Below are 19,001 nucleotides of genomic sequence, written 5' to 3'. Positions count from 1 at the left end.
ACAAAATTTTATATTTGTAACGTTTTTTGATTTTCGTGACGTTACAACGCAATAAAAACCCATACTATGATCAGCCATATTTCAGAGTTGTAAAGTCTTTCAATTAAAAATCTTTTTATGCCTAAAAAATCTACATACATTTATCTACAAATGATGGAAGACTTTTGAAAAATCAGTGTGTTGGTGTTTAAAATACGACAGTTTGGATGAAAAGTGTGCCTAAATGACTTGAAATCACGATTTTATTGTTAATCCTTATCGTCGTTCAATTTATATTTATTGTCATACTAATATCATGTCGAATACATTTTTGGATGGCAAAAGTAATGTAGAATGTGATAAAAATGTCAAATATGTCATAACTCCACTTTAAAAAATTGGTATTGATGATACGGGGCCCGTAGAATGTGTCAGTTTCATACCCTCCATCCACAAACTTTGTAGTACTTTCCAGTATCTCACGGGCTCACTTTTCCTCACTTTACCTAGGGTATGACTTTTTTTAACAGGCGTCGGATCACTTTGCGTTTGTCGACAAAGTTGTTTGGCATATAGTCACCTACAAGAATACCAAAGGTTTTATTAATTGAACGTTTACAGCGCCACCTAGCGGCAAAAATCGAAAAATTAATATTTCTGCATACATTTGGCCAAGTTTTCCCATACAAATTTCAAGCTCGTTGGGGGCGCTTAGACTTAATCGATTTCGCTCAAATTTTGAACGTAGCTTCTAGGAGTCCAAACCAACTGATTCAGGAGGTAAATTATTTAAGGAACTTGGATTTATTGTGGAGCATTGGGATGGTTATATGTAAAAGCTTAGACAATAAATCCTACAGAATTTGTTGCACAAACTTCAGATGACATTTAACGATGTTTCCCTGGAGTAGCCCTTAGAAGCAGGGATATCAGATGATTTTTTTTAATCTGTATTTGTCTGTATTTGTAATATGCATTGCTCAATATTAATATCTATAATTTTGAATATTTTTGAACTTTTATATTACCCAAACCACCAGTCAAAAATTCTTGATTTTTCAAATTAATGGGCAAAATTTTTGAGTTTTTTATATGCGCACGGGCTACGTAATCGTATTTTTAAATTATAAAATATGATTTCATTCTTAATACCTTATTGTTTAGCTAAGTTCAAACTATTGATCATGGTGATCTTCCAAGTTAAAATTCTGACGTGTTTTCGAAACATCATTGAGGCATCTATCTTTTCTAAAGTTATCAATTTAATTTATGTTTTGCTTTTGTTAACATTTTATTTTGGCAACTTTAATTTGTCAACCACTCCATCGATGTTTGGCCTTAAACACAATTTTAAAGATAGACTTGTAAACAAACTACTCTTTTCCAGGTTTGGTTCAATATTATTGTTCACACCGTGTCCAATAAGTTCTCATACAAAATCAAATTGAATTCATTTCTCATCTGTAATTTGCCTTTTAAAAGTAAATATTTTATTGAAAGGCCATATAACATTGATCAAATACAGCATATGTTTTGGAACTAACTGTCCTTTATCCATCTCTGCTAATCGCTTATGTGTCGCAAGTGCATTTTAGCCGTACGCACGCCTTTTCATTGATATGTCGTATCATTTTTCTCAAGTAGTTGTTTTAAGTTGAAATAAATAAGGGAGCGTCCATAAATGACTTGGCTTTTAAGGAGGTAGGGGGGGGGGAGTCTGGGATTGTGTGACGAGCCATGTTTAAGGTATGGGAAAATATGCTACGAAGGGGGAGGGGAAGTAAAAAATCGCCAAAACAAAATGCTACGTCATTTATGGACGGTCCCTAAGGTTCCTGTTCTCACCATTACTAGTAGCAACTATGAACATAAGGGAAACATTATAAGATTATGAATTGGTGAAGTACGAAGCCATTTTATCTTGTACAAAAAAAAAAACAAAAAAACATCCATTTACCTGTAAGTAAAAAGAAAAACGGTTTAAGTACTGTTCCTTTTAATTCCACTAAAAATTTGCAACCTTTGACAGATACAGGGGGTGGCCAAAATGTTTGGGATAGGCAACTTTATTTTCTCTCACAAAAAAGTTCAACATGCTGTAACTTTTCATAGATTGCATAAAAATTATCAAATTTTGACTGTTTGTCAACCTATTATATGTGCATCATTGGTACAAATTTGGGCTTGATTGGTTAATCTTTCGCGAAGCTAGAACTGTTCTCGTAAAGCACTAATTTTTAGACTCCCAATTTTTGAACAGCCATATCTCCGAAACCAGTAAACCGAATTGAATAAAATTTGGAACATTTATCAACAATATATTGATACTTGATGCGACATTTTAAAATGTAATGTTTTCTCACGGCAAATAAAATTATACCGGTTTGACATTTTCACCCATATAGAGGAAAATAAGTCAAATTTACAATATCACACAAAAACTACTAAATGTGTTCTTCCTTCAACCCAAATAAGCTCTTAAATATCTAATTAGAGATATCTTGAGAACAAAAGTAGAAAATCGTTGGATATCAAAATTAAAATTTAATGACATTGATGTAAAAGAATTAAATTTTTTTCGAGAAAGATCCAAAAAGTGTCCATCTATGATAACTTTTTTAAACGTTCAAAAAGTACCTATGTTTAAATAACTTGTGAAGCATTAATATATTGTTGATAAACGTTCAAAATTTCATTCAATTCGGTTTACTGGTTTCTGAGATATGACAGTTCAAAAAAGGTGTATGAAAAATAGTGTTTTATGAAAACGGTTTGCGAAAGATTAACCAATCGAGCCCAAATTTGTACCAATGATAATACCACATATAATAGGTTGACAAACAATCAAAACTTGAGAATTTTTATGCACTCTATGAAAAGTTACAGCATGTTGAACTTATTTGTGAGAGAAAAAAAAGTTGCCTATCCCAAACATTTTGGCCACCCCCTGTACCTATTTCGACCTCAACTGTAAGGTCGTCTTCAGTGTCTTGTACTTCACTCGACTCAGTCGAATAAAGAAAAACAACTTACTTTGTTTGGCAAAATTTCCAACTTTCATTTTATGCTATTCATTACCTTCAACTTAAAAGTTAAGCTTCTCAAATAAGAATAAAGTTTATCTAATATTTCACTGAAAATTCGAGTAATTTGGCAGTTTTTAACATACAATAATATCAAAAAAATCAGAAAAGATACCTTTTTAAAATTTTTGACAACAGTACAACCTTTGGAAATACATAAAGATAGACGAGCAGTTGAAAACTCGTAGTTTACCAAAGTTAAGTGCTTACGTAAAAAATATAGAGAAAATCGCACATAACGCATGTATGTAGGTATATTGAAGACGTTCTATGTTTTCTGATTTTTTCAGAAATTCAATTTGGAAGAAAGTTTTTCCAAAAGATGCAATATTGAGGCCAAATAGGAAAAAATATGAATGCATACATGCGTTTCGCACAATCATTTATATTATTACTTTATTTTTTTTTTTTATTTTGGGCGATGATATGAGAAAAATATATGTGAAGGAAAAATCTGTATCATATTTTTGAAATCTTTATAGTTTCTGTACTCTATACCCTGTCTGTAGCGCCCTCCAAATATCTGTGTAATACATAAAAACCCGCATATCAGGCATATCTGCTTAGAAGAGCTATTGAAAATATTTCTGGCACATTTTTGTGCCAAACTCTTGAATGAATTCCCAAAAGGTCATTTGATGAAAATTCTGAAGAAATTCGTGCTGAAAACGCCGTATCTTCTCAAGTATACTCAATAATGAAAACCAAATTCTCTTATTTTTTCCACGTTTTTCTCCACTGGTTCAACTTAAGACAAAACGCAAAAAAAGACAGTCAGAAATGCACAAGATTATAAAAAAAAACAATAAATTTTATTGATATTGGTTAAACTACTGAAAAAAATCTAGCCAAACTGCGTAACTGTTCAGAAGAAAATATATAATAGCTCTCCTCGAAAGCATCTTCAGCAGAGTTTATACAAAAGTCTCTGATGGAGTTTTTTGAGAAACTCATTTGTTTTGTTTTGGAAAATTAATTTAAAAATTAATTTTTGAATTTTTGAACAATGGGATAATTGATAAAAATGATAATTGATAACAATTATATCTAAGGGTATCAGAGATAAATTCAGGGCAAAAGTCTGTATCAAAGGTATCCCTGTTTGTATATACGGGAAACTGTTGACCTTCTCTAGGCACGATTTCATTGGAGATCAATCTAGTTTAATTTATCTAAAGAATTTTGAAGATATTTCAGCAACAATTTCCAAACATGTCCAAACATGAAATATCATCAGCAGATTGTGTTAATTTTATTAATATCACCTGCAATTCTATCAGGGGTGTATTTCGAAGAAAAAAAAAACACTTGAAAATACTCCAATTAATTAATCTAAAAATGTCCTCAGAAATTTCTCTAAAAAAGCATGCATATCTTTCTTCAGGAAATTGTCAGGAATTGAGGACATGAGGCAGGAAGCTTCCCATGGGCTTTGTTTCCAGTAGATTCGTCTAAAATTCCATTTTTTCCCCAGAAAGAAATTTACCAATTTTCCCAGTCAAACCTTCAGAAATTTATTCCGCTAAGAACTTCTTTTCATGTGGTGAAATGCAATTATTAAATTTCATTACCACTAAAAAATTCTTCAGTTGTTACGGTTGAAATTCCACAAGAAGTTTCGGATGCAATGCTTTCGGAGATACCACCTAAAATTTCTCGCCAAATTTCATATTTCTGGGATTCCTCCTGAGATTTCACCTTGAAGTTCTTCTGCCAATAATTTAGGAAATTCCAAAAACTTATCTGATACTTCTTCTGAAATTTTTCTAAGGATTCCAACAAGTCACACTTCAAAAGTCCTACAAAGTATACTGCATGAAATACCTCCACAGTTTTAATGTATTCCGCCAGAAACATTAAAGGAAGCGCCGTTAATATTTCCATTTTTTCAGATATTCAGATTTTTTTCCCATTTGATATGATATTCCCAGATAATTCCAAGTTTTCCTGAGTTTCCAGGTAGTAGACACCTTGTTTCAGTTCTGAGAGAAATTCCTTAAAAGAAAGCACTTCCAAGAAATAACGAATAACATATTCGTAAAGTAATCCGATTGATAACAGTAGTGCAGTGTTCATTCATAACTTCATACTTCGGTCCTCTCGCATCCCTAGATACCAACAAGAAACGAACGTATTGCAATCTGAACTCCAGTGGTTTCTTCCATCTTCATTCCATTGTACTTTGTTGCATCAATGTAAGTTGAGCTGTGTAGCACCCAAACTCGAACTTGCATCGGAATGTAAATATTTGCTCTACGATGAAATTCGAGTCCGGCATCCGAGATGAACGAAGCAAAGTCCGAGTGGGAATTTGTTTGCCCCGCTTCGAACATATTTAAACATACATGCATTCAAACAGTCAGTGTCGGATGTTTGTCCATAAATTGGAAAACAGAACCGAGTACTGCTTGCAACAATGCTATTCACTGAATGGAGGAACAACTATTTCTTCGATGGTGCTCCGCGCATATCATTGCCCCCCAACATTTCGCCAAGTTCTTGGACCAGGTCAGTTTCGTGTATGAATAAAACATTTGCTTCCTACTTACATAGTTAACTTTCACCTGGGGGTCAGCACCGCCGGAGGGTCTCGGTTCTCTGTAGTATGTGGGGACTTGATTTTTGCCGTTATTTTTTATTTCTCTCCCTGGCACAATATCACAGCAGCATGACGACGTTGTTGTGGTGCTCCAAACTGACTTTTCTTGGTGATGTCTCTAATGGCGTACAATTTCCGTCACTTTAATGCTTCCCGCACCGGCTCTCACCTGGAACAAAATAATGGAGAAGAAGAAAAATAAGTAAAGCTGTGCAGCGTGTAGAAGTTAGAATGGAGCTGTGCACTGTGGGATGGCAGTCAAAATAAAATGTAGAAAATACTGGATCAATTAATAGTTATTTATGTAACGAGTTGTAAAAAGTTGATTTTTTCAGCACGAGTCGTACATTTATCCAACGAGGCTTGCCGAGTTGGATAAATACGAAGAGTGCTGAAAAAGTCGAGTTTTGCAACGAGTTCCATACAAAATTTTATGCAATGATTTTTTTCATAATGCAACTCAAGACGAATTTCGCGCCAACCCTTCTATGGGGCTGGCAGCACCCTCTCAGAATCGAACGAAACTTTGTGGGCATAAAGAATAGGTCTTTCTAAGCAACTTTGCATATTTTGTTTTTCGAAATTTTTCAAGAGTAACATTTGAAGAGGGCCTAATTTTTTTTCATAGATTTTTTTCAAATCGATGTTACTCAAAAATGACAAGACCTACAAAAAAGTGTTGTATGGCGGACTGTCGTGAAATTCCATGAAGTTTTTTAGAAAAATATCTAAAAAATACAAAATTAATTCCTACACTAAAAAATAAAGGTTTTAAAAATTTAAATCGATATTACAAAAAACCCTATGTTTTTAAATCGATGATTTTTTTTCTGGAGAAAGGTATTTCAATTACCTACACTTTCTCCAAACAATGTTGCTGTGACATATTTAAGGGAAAAAAGTTTTTCTAACAAAAACTTTTTTCATGTCCACATTGAGTGAATATTTTCCATTGTGTTTCGTGCCAACATGGCCATCTCATCAACCAATCAAACTTTATGGATGTTTAAAAAATTGTTGAAGAAGCAATTTTGCATAATCTAACATTTATCTAGACTACCACTTGAAAAGGGCGTATTAGGGTGGCCCACACTTATATGAAAAAACATAAACTTCGAAAAATGACAAGTCTTACCTCCTGTATCGATTGTTTTGGACTCCCAGGAGCTACGTTCAGCATTTGAGCGAAAACGAATTAGTCTAAGGGGTGATACACAAATTATGTCACGCAAAATACGTCCTTTTTCAACCACCCTCTCCTCCCCTTTATGTCACGCTTTTTATATGGGACCTCACCACTGTTTGTATGGGTCGTCACGTTCTGCAAAACCTCGCCCCCTCCCCTTCTAAAGCGCCCCCTCTAATGGGGCGCTCAACGAGCTTGAAGTTTGTATGGGAAAACTTGGCCAAATGTATGCAGAAATCTTAAGCTTTTGATTTTTGCCGCTAGGTGGCGCTGTAAGACATTGGTATTATTGTAGGTGACTATATGCCAAACAACTTCGTTGAAGACCCGTAAGTGATCCGTCAGTGAGGCGAAGCATTGGGATTTCATTATTGATATTCCTTTACATGTATTGGAAAAACGACAATAATGTTTCACCTCACTTTACCTAGAGTATAAATTTTTAACAGGCTTCGGATCACTTTGCGGTCTTCGATAAAGTTGTTTGGCATATCGTCACCTACAAGAATAGCTAAGGTTTTTAATTATTTTTTTTTATTAATTGAACACTTGCAGCGCCACCTAGCGGCAAAAATCGAAAGCTCAAGATTTCTGCATACATTTGGCCAAGTTTTCCCATAGGGCACTGCATTGTTTTGATTTTGTATGTGATTTTGACGTTTCTTGGTCTTGTTGTTTACAAAATTTATGTAAGAGTGAAAGAGAAGGAGAGAATTTCATGCAGTGCCCTATACAAACTTCATGCTCGTTGAGCGCCCCATTAGGGGCCATGCTCAAATTACGTCACGCTTTAGAAGGGGAGGGAGGTTTTGCAGAACGTGACGACCCATACAAACAATCGTGAGGTCCCATACACAAAGCGTGACATAGAGGAGAGGGGGGTTGAAGAAGGTCGAATTTTGCGTGACATAATTAGTGTATCACCCCTTAGACTAAATCGATTTCGCTCAAATGCTGAACGTAGCTTCTGGGAATCCAAAACAACTGATGCAGGAGGTAAGGCTTGGCATTTTTTGAATTTTATGTTTTTTCATATAAGTGTGGGTCACTCCAATACGCCCTTTTCAAATGTTAGTCTAGATAAATATTAGATTATGCAAAGTTGCTTCTTAAACAATTTTTTGAACTTCCATAAAGTTTCATTGGTTGATGAGAGGCTGCTGAACCTAAATATGGCCATGTTGGCACGAAACACGATGAAAAATATTCACTCAATGTAGACATGAAAAAAGTTTTTGTTAGAAAAACTTTTTTCCCTTAAATATGTCACAGCAACATTGTTTGGAGAAAATGTAGGTAATTGAAATACCTTTCTCCAGAAAAAAAATCATCGATTCAAAAACATAGGGTTTTTTGTAATAACGATTTAAATTTTTAAAACCTTTATTTTTCAGTGTAGGAATTAATTTTGTATTTTTTGGATATTTTTCCAAAAAACTTCATGGAATTTCACGATAGTCCGCCATACAACACTTTTTTGTAGGTCTTGTCATTTTTGAGTAACATCGATTTGAAAAAAATCTATGAAAAAAAATTAGGCCCTCTTCAAATGTTACTCTTGAAAAATTTCGAAAAACAAAATATGCAAAGTTGCTTAGAAAGACCTATTGTTTATGCCCTCAAAGTTTCGTTCGATTCTGAGAGGGTGCTGCCAACCGTTGCGTTGGTCAAGTTGGCGCGAAATTCGTCTCAAATGAGTTGCATAATGAACATTGTACAACTATTTTTCATTATGCAACTCATTTCAGTTGCATAATGAACTAGTTCGGAAAAATTGACCATTATGATACCAAAATGAGTTGCATAAAACATAAATTATGATACTGAATTGAATAAAAAATAAAAAATATTCTCCGGGTCCGAGGAAAACAACAGAAACCCGTTAGAGAAGTGTTGGCAGGACTTGATTTGGAATACATGAACCTGATTTACCAGTTTTTGAAACGAGTTGATGTCAGAGTTTGATGTAGTGCGCTCCTTGTTTTCGTTGTCCGCCTTTTGGTTTTGTTGTTCGTCCCTGTCTGTCGTCGCCCCCCTTCCGTTTGTCCTCTTCTTGTATAAGTTAGCAAATAATTTAGTTTTAAACCCATAAATCCCTCCTTCCCTTTTTTTTATTTTTTTTTTCAATCTTTAACCTCGAAACAGCCACGAGTACTTCGGCTTCCCAAACTAACATAGTATTAAGGGGGCATCCATTTAGTACGTCACGCAAAATTTGAGAATTTTAGACCCCCCCTCCCCCCTTCGTACGGGTTTTTCGTATACCTATTACATTGCTTGTCACACTTTCGGTAACCCCCCCTCCCCCCTTGAACGTGACGTACTTTATGGATGCCCCCTAAGGCAGTAATAAATTGTAAAATGTAAAAACAAAAGATTTCGGCTCAGTTATGCCCATGTGGCGCCCGAGCCTTCCAATTAAACGAATAAGTAAAAAAAAAAATAAAAAATATTGGCTTGTTCACATAAAATTATATAAACTTAAGTATAAACCTGTCTTAACACCATGACACGAATGCCACAATAATGGTAAAGTGTCGTTAATAAATGGTCGGCGTTAAGTCAGAGGGGACCAAGTAACAAAGTTGACGAAAATTAGATTTTTAGGGCATTTGATTAAGAATTACTTACGCTACTTGGAACATTCACCCAATTTTCTCAATGTTACAATTAACGAGAGTTATTGCACAATTTTCTTTTGATTGAACTGCAAAAATGGATAATAGTGTGCAGTCAGAGTGGACCATATTGCTTGATGAAGAGAGTTGAAAAAACATGTATTGGTTAAAATCCAATAAATAAAATAGTTTATCATCAAAATGTGATACGTTTCCCCCCCGTTACGAGTCCCCAACGCGTTTTCTGGTGATTATTGATCAAGAAAGCACGTGAAATTCCATTTTATTATGGTCAATATCGTATTTTACAGATCATCGTGTTGAAGCATATTGTGGCATTTGGTGTGCAGACAGAGTGAACCATGTGTCTCTAAGAAAAATAGTTGAAATAACCTTATTCTTCATAATCCTTTCCAAATCAAAATATGTTTGTTCAGTAGCTCTTGGGCATCATATTGAAATGTACCAATACCCGTTTCATGAAGAAATTCATTTTACCGATTATTTAAGAATTATGTACTTGGTTCACTCTGTCTGAACGAATTTTTGAAAAATGCCAATCCTCTGAATAAATTATTATGAACTGTGTAACTACAATGTTTCAAAAACGTACCGAACTATGAAAATACAATCAAAAGTTGTTAGCTATTAAATGTTCAAGTTAAGAATTCTTAAATAGCTCAATAATTGACTACCCTTCATGTGATATTGAACTGTTGTACTTGGTCCACTCTGACTGAACATAAAAATTGAAAATGATAATCAACAGTGTAATAACAGAAATATTTCCTCAGCTTCGTGCTCACATTATACACCACTTCTAGTAACTGTTGTCCTACTTGTGCATTATTTTTTCATCAAATATGTAAAAACTTGAGTGTGAACTGTAGTTGATTGAAGAATTTACAAAAATCGTTCAGTCAGAGTGGACTAAGTACAATCAATTACTTAGCAATTTCTCGGTTTCAAGCTTTATTTTACGTTTTTTGCAGTGATGAATAGTTATTAAGATTTATAGCAAAAATTCAAGAAAATTAGTTGAAAAGCTCAAAACTTATATAATTGCAAACTTTAAAGTCGTTTTTCCAGAAATTAAGTAAAAGACACATGGTCCTCTCTGACTTAACGCCGACCAAATAGTAATAATACTAATGTCTCAACACCACACTCGTTCAGCAAAAAATGAATTACCTATACCTTTTTGATATGTTTTTGACAGTTGATGTATCAAAATAGTTCAGCTGTTCTAATTTACATCCGTGTTAGTATAAATGGTGAGCTCATTCCATGTTATCTTTTTTAACATTAATTTTTAAGAAAATCAATCGGTTGATGTTCAGCTCCTGAGCAAATAAGACCCTGATATATAACATTGGTATAATATATTGTTTTAGACAAAAAATGGAAATGTTGAGCCCAAAGTGCTGACACTTGTTCGCAATAGGATGCCACTCTGAATCTAACAACATTGTGCTCGTATGTATGTCCTCAAGAATAACCTGAAGTGATTTATTATAATACTCTTCTTCAGAGAGGAAGCAGCAGTGTTGTGCAAGAACCGAAAAGGCCCCTCCCGAAAGCATCACCCATGAAACGGAGCAAATGCTAACGGGAATCTTCTGCCGGGCTGGGTAGAAACTTACCCATAGAGCGATCCACAACACAAGCTGGCTGGTTGAGTCGAGAACTTTTCCGATTCTGATGCTGTTTGCAGATATCTACACAGCGAAGTGTGTCGAGCGGAGAGAAGTACTTTGTGCAGCTGAAAACCATGTTCAACAAAAGAAACCAAATAGAAGAAAGAAAAACCGAATGACGATGTGGAGAGCTTTCAAGCGAAACCATAGTGATTCTACTTTCGAGAGTGTGTATTTTCCTCTATTGGATGCCTTTTTTCCATCCAAGGGCAGCCACAGCCAGCACCAAGTGTTCTTTTGAAAATGTCACCCCCTGGCTGCTGTGCGTGGAAGAACGGATGTTGTTGTAAAAGAATGATACGAAATATGTTTTGTGCACGGGTCTATTCTTTGGAATGGGAAGCTTGGATTTTCCAGTTACATGGCATCAGTGCGTAGTATTAGGAGGACCACAACCCAAACGTTTAGATTTATGGGAATGCTGATGGTTGAAGCACAGTAATTCTTTTCATTGTAAGTAGATTTCAGGTGGTCGTTAGCAGAAAGTGTTGTTTATTTAACCTGTTTCCACGTAAATTTTGAACTGAAGTGGATTGTGCGATTTATGGTTTGGGAGCTTGTACGATTGTTTAACCTTACTTTACTGCGTAGCAACAAAAGAGTTACATGCATGTTGATTAAGGTGGCCCATACTTATATGAAAAACAAAAATTTCGAAAAATGCCAAGTCTTACCTCCTCAATCAGTTGTTTTGGACTCCTAGAAGCTACGTTCAAAATTTGAGCAAAATCGGTTGTGCCTAAGGGGGCGCTCAAAACGCTTGAAGTTTGTATGGGAAAACTTGGCCAAATGTATGCAGAAATTTTAAGTTTTCGAATTTTGCCGCTAGGTGGCGCTGTAAGCGTTCAATAATCAAACCCTCAACTTTGTCGAAGACCGCAAAGTGATACAACGTCTGTAAAAAAGATATACCCTAGGAAAAGTGAGGATAAACTTTATTATTATTTTTCCAATACATGTAAAGGAATAATATCAATAATGAAATCTCAATCCTTTCCTCACTTTGCCTAGGCTATAACTTTTTCCACAGCCGTCGGATCACTTCGCGGTCTTCGACAAAGTTCACTGGCATATAGTCACCTACAATAATACCAAAGGGTTTGAATATTAGACGCTTACAGCGCCACCTAGCGGCAAAATTCGAAAACTCAAAATTTCTGCATACATTTGGCCAAGTTTTCCCATACAAACTTCAAGCGTTTTGAGCGCCCCCTTAGGCTCAACCGATTTTGCTCAAATTTTGAACGTAGCTTCTGGGAGTCCAAAACAACTGATTTAGGAGGTAAGACTTGGTATTTTTCGAAATTTTTGTTTTTCATATAAGTGTGGGCCACCCTAATGTTGATGCTGCTTGCGTTCATTTTCATTATTTATCTTGGCATTACATCCTCACGCTGTTCATAGATTTTGATATTTCTCGTATTCACTGCCATTGTTTTGAATTCTGTTGAATTCCGTACGAACATGATGCCGTATGTATCAACTGCTGAAATTATCCATAATTTATGGGAACATTGTTATTTTGTTCTCAAAATCGTTCACTCACTTCCAAAAGGAGTTTAAACACCTCTCTTACCCTATTTGAATAAATTACTGTAACATTATTGTAAAGAAATTTCCTTTTTCCTGGGCTGACCGGGAATCAGTGCTGAAAATTTCATTTCGTCATATCTAAATTCAACCACCTACAGCTCATTTTAGAAGCTGAACCTGAGAACATGGTATATTAAAAACTTGTGCGGCTAGGCCAGTTCTGCAAGAAGGTCACGGATAAACCGCTATTTTTCGAATATTTAAGGTAAATGTCACGGATTAAAATCAATTGTGCTCTACAGCAACATTGGGAAGTAGAGGATTGAACTTCCAAAATACTGTTTTTGTTGTATGGTAAGTGGGGGCAGGATGGGTCACCTAAGAAATGGATCCCTATAACATTCTGAATATAAATAGCATTTCTCTGTTTTCTACCACGACTTCCAGATACACTAGTCAGCTATGATATAAGGGTATAGAAAGGTCATACATTTTAAAACCTGCTTCTTGACAAACAATTGTCAAAACATGACCCATCTTGCCCCACCTCATTTCTTCGGGGGCAAGATGGGTCAGCTATCAGAAATTCGATTTTTCTGTAACAAAAAATACTACATCTTCTATTTTTTCTCTATACATCTAAGCTTTACATACGTACAGATTACATGAAAGAAGTGTTGGAACATATCGGTAGATTATTCTCAGAACTAGAGTATTTTTATTCAGGTAGCGATAAAAAAACTTTGAAAACCTATATTTTTTGTAGAAAAATATTAAAAATATGTTCACAGATTTTTAGCGCTCTAATCGCTTCGATAATGTAGGTCACATAATAGTCTTTCTATGAAAAATAAAACATTTTCAAAAACTATGCAAACATACCGAAAAATTAGGGTGACCCATCTTGCCCCGTCTACACATTACACGTAGTTATATGGAATGTATAGCATAAGGAGTATAACGAAAAAATATTTTATTTTTTTTCTGCGTAAGGAACGTAAAGAATTTTCAAAACAATATATCACTTTTTTGTGTATCCACGTCGTTTATCTGGGAAAATTATAGAAAGATTCAAAAAATAAATAGTACGGTTGAAAACGGTACTGACCCATCTTGCCCCCTGACCCATCTTGCCCCCACATACCATACTAATTCTGTGAATTATTCAAAAAGGTTTGCGGGAAAATAAAGGGAAATCGCATGGTGAAATAAAACTAAATAAACCAAATGACTAATTGAAAGTGAAGAAGACAACACTTCCTAATGCCGGGGTCCGTGGCGCAATGGCTACACGTTCGCTTCATAAGCGGATGGTCATGGGTTCGATCCCAGCCCCGGCACTTCGTCAGTTGCTCTTCCCTCCGAGAGCGGCTGGCACTTGACTCTCTTCTGAGCTCTCATAGCTCTAACGGACCCGGAAAATTGGATATCGGCGAACGGCAACCCATAATGGACGACCCCCAATCGGACTGGAAAAGGAACAACAGCCACACACCATTTCATCATCGTGCTCATCATTCTACCAAGGACAGGGTAAAAAAGTGAAAGCAGACCAAGGCAAAACAGTTCGATATAGTAGAATAAGAATATAATAGAATACATTTAGGCGCTGTACAAAGTGTAAATGCAGCAGCCAATTGGAATCGCTCACGTAGTACCCTAGAGGACAAAAGAGCTGTAAAATAGGTTAAGTGGTTAAGAATAAAAAAAAAAACACTTCCTATAACAATACCTAAAATATACAAAATAGTCTGACTACTTTCCACGCTGGAGGACTCTCAGAATGAATTTTCGAGATATTTTCCAAAAATTTGTGCTGTAAAATTTCCTCAATACAAGCAAAATCATAATAAACAAGGGAATTAAAACATATTCAGCGTAGTTTTCAACGGGATTCATTTTATTTTTTTTTTCTGTTTTTATTCTCTGGTTCCAGATAGGCCATAAAAATCATTAGGCTGATACAAATTTTATTTTGACTTTTTGTCTCCCCCCCCCCCCTTCAAAAATTTTTGGCTGGATTTTGCATTAGGGCAGATAAAAAAATATTTATCAAAATTACGGGTCTTGCTTAAAATTCTTTAACAAATCCGATTAGTTTTTAATATTTTTCAAATTAAATGCTTTATTATTTTTATCCCCCCCCTCGACCGGTCAAAGAGTGGTGGGACAAAAAGTGAATTAAATATTTGTAACGGCCTTATAAAAATTATTCCAAAACTTCTCCACAGTTTGGAAAATAAATCCATTATGATTTCCACAAAAAAGGAAGGATGTTTTCTAATGGTGATTTCAGGAATTGGTTGATTGAGAATTCCGGACATTGTACCACAATTTTCAATCCGACTAGATAAAGTACTACAGGTCGGACTCGATTATCCGGAGTCGGGTTCTGGCGCTTCCCATAATAAAATCTCACAAACGGAATGCTGTAAGAAGCTGAAATTTTGACTGATCACTAATCAAAGTTGGCTTGACAAACTGTCAAAATTTCAGCTTTATAGAGCGTTCCGTTACCCAGATATGTGATTGAGAAGCATGTGAACCCGACTCCGGATAATCGAGTCCGACCTGTATCACTAAAATTCCTAAACAACTTCTTATTCTAATATTTTGATTTTTTTTTCAAAAATGCCAAAATATTTGCAATTACTTGCAATATGAAAAAAAAAGGTTATTAATTATGATGGCTAAAAAAAGGCTCAAATTCTCCAAACCAAGAGTTTCTGGAAAAATGTTCTTCAAAAATTAAAAAAAAAAATCAAGAACACCAGAAAAAAGACGCTGATAGACTTTCCTAGGGTTTCATCGGATTCTTTGAACAAAATAATAATTGACTTATATGATTTTTCTTGATTTTTTTTGTCTGTTTTCTTGCCACCATAGAATGTAGAAGAAGGTTGTTTTTTGGCTCCGTACAATTGTTACCATTTCTTTGCGAAGTTGGTTAGCACACTCTGTTTAGCCAATTGTGGAAACGCGAGTTCAAATCCCATGATTATTTGTTATCGCAATTTTAACTTGTCCATTTTTTAACTCATTTGAGCCTATGAGTTCGTTCAAAGTTATCTCGGGTTGTCTCCAAGAATCAAATTTTCTAATGCTTTAGAGCACAAAAGGAAAAAAAATCAACAATGAATCTTTGATCATGAATTGCGGAAATTCAGAAAAAAAAAGTCTGAAATTTCGCCTTGAACTTAACTAATACTGTTTTTGAACTTTTGACTTCGCCTGTATTTCTTTATCTTATCTTTGATTTCACAAACTTTTTCTATGAGCACAACAAAACTGCTACTCAATTTTCTTCACGGTATTTACCAGAAGTTTTTCGAAGAAGAAACCTAACCTGACCTGACTTTCCCGTTAAAAATCCTTCAAAAATGCCTTAACCCTCCTTGTACATTAGGGTCATTTTTTAACCCAAACCGTGCACTACGTCAGCGAGCTGCTGCCAACGTAATGCGTTAGGAAGGTTAACCAGAGTCTTACTTAACGCGATTTTCTTTTTATTTACAGATATTCCCCTAACAAGCCCAGGTTAATCATCATTAGTTAAATATTTAACTAAGCACAACATTTTCCTCCTCTTTTGATGCGATGTACGAAAGATCTCGATTGAATTAAAAAAATAAATGAAAAATGTTAGGAACTTTCAATGTAATATTTTGAAAATCTTCTCTGCACAGTAAAACATATGGTTTTTAAGCATGCAAGTGCTGTTTTTATGGAATTTCCCATACGGTTATTCTCAAATCACATGCAAATTACTGTTATTAGAATCTCCAAAAAATCTCTCAATCTCAAACCAAAAAGATCCAGAGTATTTTTCAGAAGCTTTGATAAAGCCGTTTTTTGATCGTTGGAAGCTATTTCTAAAATCTTCCAAAAATGCTTATTTTTTCCCCAGGAATAAAAAAAAGTTTTGGAATCAGATTATAAAAAATTATAATTCCTCAACATTGCCAAAGTAGCCAATTCCATTAGCAGTTTTTTTTTTCTCTGAAAAACCTACAAAAAATGTGCAATTGTTTGTGAGTGTAGAAAAGGAATAATGTTTCAGAAAACATTCAGTAACATTGCAAACATTCTATGAGAATTTTATTGGAATTTTTGTGAAACCTATTTTTTTTTCATTTTACAATGAGTTTCCCTAGAACATGTTTTACCCTTCTTACACCCATAAGAAGGGTATAAATATCGCTCGAAAAACCGACTTTCGATCCGAGGCCCGCAGGGCCGAGTCTCATATACCAATGAACTCAGCTCGACGAACTGAGCAAATGTCTGTATGTGTGTGTGTGTATGTGCATTACAAAAAAAGTCACGCACGTTTCTCAGCCGTCTGTCTACCGATTTGAGTTCTCTTGGAAGCAAATGAAAGCTACTACATCCTAGTAGAACGCTATTGAATTTTTTTTCGATTGGACGTTTTGTTACCGAGATATTTCTCGAAGAGTACTTATGAGTCAAACATCTAAACTTTTTAAGATTTTTGACCAAGTGTATCATAATAAATATCTCGGCCGTTTGTCAACCGATTTGGATTCTCTTGGCACCAAATGAAAGCTACAGCATCCTAGTAGATCGCCCAGAAATTTTATTTCGATTGGACATTTGGTTACAGAGATATCTTTCGAAAAGTACTTAGGATTTATACAAATAAACTTTGAGATTTTTGACCAAGTGTGTCATAATTAATATCTCAGCCGTCTGTCAACCGATTTCGGTTCTCCTGCACCAAATGAAAGCTACAACATTCTAGTAGAACCCTATACAATTTCATTAGGATAGGATTGAACATTGGGTTACCGAGATATCTTTCAAAGAATACTTGGAAGTAATACAGGTTAACTTTTAGAGAGATTTTTGACCAAGGGTACCATAATAAATATCTCAGCCGTCTGTCAATCGATTTGGGTTCTCTTAGCACCAAATGAAAGCTACAATATCCTTGGAAAAGGCCCTGAAATTTTATGTCGATTCGACATTTGATTACTGAGATATCTTACGAAGAGTATTTCAATAAATTCTTTTTATTATTATATTCACTTGTTACCTTGCATGAGTTTTTGACCAGTCTATGGGAAATTATTTTTCAATAAATAATGCTGACCTCATATAAAGTGTATACTAGCAGGTTATTGTTTTCAACAAAATTATAAATAACAAATTACAAATAAACAGGAATTCTATGAAAACTAACAATATGTTAAATGAAAGCTTTGAATTTATATATTGTGGGAAAAATGCAAGACTTAGTAGATATATCATTTTTGTCCTTTAGAGACGAACCAGCCAAGGGCTGAAAGTCTCTTTAATAATGACAAATCAATCAATCAATTTTTGTCCTTTGTACACCATAACCATGAATACTAAGTACTTCGGAGCTAATTTAATCGACTGATTAAGAGAAGTTAGACAAAGTGTATCTCGCTGATTTTCTTACCCATTTGTTAATCGATTCAAGATGGCAGTAAACAAAAGATACAATATTCCAGAATATGTAAGCTATTTTTTAAACATTTCATACAAGATTCTAGGAGGTGTCTGGAATTTCTGGTAGTTTAGTCGATGGTCCATGATGCTATTTTGGAAGCCAATCCACTAGATGCCAAATCCACAATATTTTCTAGAACTTTTAATCAATTACACAAAATAAATATGTTAAATACCAATTATACAACAATAGTTTTCATAAGTGTAAGAAGGGTTCTGTTCACCATAGGTGGATTAAATCGGGTTTTTTATTTTCTTAATGATGTTAGATCTAGGGTGCCTGTATTAATTATGGCACTACCTAAGGAAAACTATTTGTACAAAAGACCAACGAATGTCATCAATATGTTAAAAGCTTAGTTTACATACTTTACAGAAAAAAATATAGAAACAAAGCCAAAACTACTTTTAGTATTTATTACAGCGTGTGCCAATGATAGGAACCCTGTACCAGTTATGGTTACATTTTTCCACTTCGGTTCCTTTTCGCACTGTTTGCATGCATTACTTATAGGATTAGCCATAACTGGTACACTATGGCGAAAAAGGAAGCAAGGAAGCCGAAATTGTTGGGAAAATTATTTATTTCTTACCTAACTTTTGAAAATTTTATGTTTACCGGTACATTTTCTATAAAGTGTGGAACGTTTTCAATTATTTGTGGGTAACATTGCACATTTTCATGGAACATATGTTCATTCTTTAGGGAGCCTTTTTTGATTTTCTATGGAACATTTGCAATTTGTTAGTGACGTACGTATTAAATTCTTTCCACCCAGTAAACTAGCCGCTGCAGCTTGAAAGTGGGTC

General features: G+C 34.9%; 1 protein-coding gene across 2 annotated transcripts in view; it reads right to left on the bottom strand.

Annotated features, from left to right (window-relative positions):
* The window catches only part of LOC109427662 (uncharacterized), a 402,590-nt gene that overhangs the window by 109,322 nt on the left and 274,267 nt on the right, over window positions 1–19,001 (bottom strand). For both annotated transcript variants that reach the window (XM_062850046.1, XM_062850047.1), the window contains one exon: window positions 5,612–5,830. The gene's annotated coding sequence lies outside the window, so the exon portion shown is untranslated. The remainder of the gene's footprint in view (window positions 1–5,611; window positions 5,831–19,001) is intronic.

This window comes from Aedes albopictus, chromosome 2 (assembly GCF_035046485.1).
Source record: "Aedes albopictus strain Foshan chromosome 2, AalbF5, whole genome shotgun sequence".
In the NCBI taxonomy this organism is placed as follows: domain Eukaryota; kingdom Metazoa; phylum Arthropoda; class Insecta; order Diptera; family Culicidae; genus Aedes; species Aedes albopictus.
This window is presented reverse-complemented; position numbering and strand designations above follow the sequence as displayed.